Raw genomic sequence first — 2,500 nt, 5'->3', positions numbered from 1 at the left:
ATTAGCCCATGATCATAATTCGCTCGGAACGCGGGCTTCTAGAAGTGAAACTGGCCGTCGAAAAGGAAAGCATGTAGTGTTTTGTTCGTGAGTCGGATGGTCTGGAGAGAGAGAGAGAGAGAGAGAGAGAGAGAGAGAGAGAGACGGGGAGAGGAGCAGAGAGAGAGAGAGAGAGAGAGACGGGGGGAGGAGCAGAGAAAGAGAGAGAGGGAGGGAGAGAGAGAGACGGGGGGAGGAGCAGAGAAAGAGAGGGAGAGAGAGAGACGGGGGGAGGAGCAGAGAAAGAGAGAGAGAGGGAGAGAGAGGGGGAAGGAGCAGAGAAAGAGAGGGAGAGAGAGAGACGGGGGGAGGAGCAGAGAAAGAGAGAGAGAGGGAGAGAGAGGGGGAAGGAGCAGAGAAAGAGAGGGAGAGAGAGAGACGGGGGGGGGGGGGGGGGGAGGAGCAGAGAAAGAGAGAGAGGGAGGGAGAGAGGGAGGGAGAGAGAGAGACTGGGGGAGGAGCAGAGAAAGAGAGAGAGAGGGAGAGAGAGGGGGAAGGAGCAGAGAGAAAGAGAGAGAGAGAGGGAGAGAGAGGGGGAAGGAGCAGAGAAAGAGAGGGAGAGGAAGAGAGAGGGGAAGAGAGAGAGAGAGAGGAGAGAGAGGGGGAAGGAGCAGAGAAAGAGAGGGAGAGAGAGACAGGGGGAGGAGCAGAGAAAGAGAAGGAGAGAGAGAGAGAGACGGGGGGAGGAGCAGAGAAAGAGAGAGAGAGAGGGAGAGAGAGAGAGACGGGGGAACGCGCAGAGATAGAGAGGGAGAGCATACCATCACACACACACATGCACACACACACACACACTCTCTCTCTCTCTCTGTCTGTCTCTGTCTCTCGCTCTCTCACATAATCATCGATAATACACACACACACACACACACACACACACACACACACACCCTGCAACTGATTTCAAGCATAGCTTTACACCCTGACACAGCGACAAAGCCATCAGTTGGACACAGAAACCCGCCCCGCCTCTCCTCCCCCCCCCCCACCCCCCCCCCCCCCGCCCCTGTCCCCCGTTCCTTCACAGCCTGCACCCACATCCTCACCCCCTCCACCCCACCCACCCACCCTGACACCTCCCATCACTTTGCCTCAGTACCTCAAACACACTTTACTTCCTCCATCTGTCTTCAGCGCTGACTGTTCCCAGCTGTCCATTATGTTCGTATTGATGACAGATGCTGACATTTTCAACTTTTCCTTTTCTTTACAGCTAATTAAGGATTAGCCATGATCATAATTTGGTATACCATTAAACACACACACACACACACACACACACACACACACACACACACACACACACACACACACACACACACACACACACACACACAGCTGTCCATTATTATGTTCGTATTGATGACAGATACTGACATTTTCAACTTTTCCTTTTCTTTACGGCCAGTGTATGGATTAAGGATTGGCTATGATCATAATTCTGTTGGAACACAGGCAGAAGTGAAACTGGCCGTCGAAAATAAAAGCGTGCAGTGTTTGGTGCGTGAGTCGGTCGGGAGAGAGAGAGAGATGGGGGTGGGGTGGGGGGGGGAAGAGGGAGGGGAGAGAGAGAGAGAGAGAGGGGGGTGGGGGGGAGAGAGGGAGAGAGAGAGAGAGAGAGAGAGAGGGGGGGAGGGGCACACACACACACACACACACACACACACACACACACACACACACACACACACACACCTGCCATCTCCAGCGCAGCTTTTCACACACTGACAAAGCGACAAAGCCATCAGTTGGACACAGAAACCCGCCCCGCCACTCCTCCCTCCACCCCCCCCACCCCCGCCCCTGTCCCCCGTTACTTCACAGCCTGCACCCACATCCTCACCCCCTCCACCCCACCCACCCACCCTGACTGACACCTCCCATCACTTTGCCTCAGTACCTCAAACACCCTTTACTTCCTCCATCTGTCTTCAGCGCTGGCTGTTCCCAGCTGTCCATTATTATGTTCGTATTGATGACAGATGCTGACATTTTCAACTTCTCTCCTTTTCTCTGCGACGTGTGTTGAATGACTTCCCCTCCCGACTTCATCACGTACCCAACTAAACTGAACCCCTGTCAGGATTTTATACCCAGGACATTTCCGTTATACTTTTGTTGTGGTCGGTCACAGTAACACTGTTGTTTTATTGTTGTTGTTGTTTGTTGACATCGTCATTGCAGCAGTTGTATGAGCAGATGAAGTTTAGAAGCAGCAGTTTCATTTTTTGCCAGAAGTAGCAGTTGGGATCATAGGTGGAGCGGGTGGGGAGTGAGGAGCGCGCCATGGCGATCTTGGTTAGGCATTGGACTTGTGACCCAGTGTTCCCCACTGATCAGAGTTCGAGTCCCCCCGTTACGGTATGGTGTTTTGTGTCCTTCGGAAAGACATTTAACATCGATTTTCTTCACTCCACCCAGGTGTGAATGGGTTACCTGATAAGTTAGGTCGGGGAAGGTT

This window comes from Babylonia areolata, chromosome 7 (assembly GCF_041734735.1).
Source record: "Babylonia areolata isolate BAREFJ2019XMU chromosome 7, ASM4173473v1, whole genome shotgun sequence".
NCBI classification, from domain to species: domain Eukaryota; kingdom Metazoa; phylum Mollusca; class Gastropoda; order Neogastropoda; family Buccinidae; genus Babylonia; species Babylonia areolata.
Note: the sequence above shows the minus strand (reverse complement) of the source record.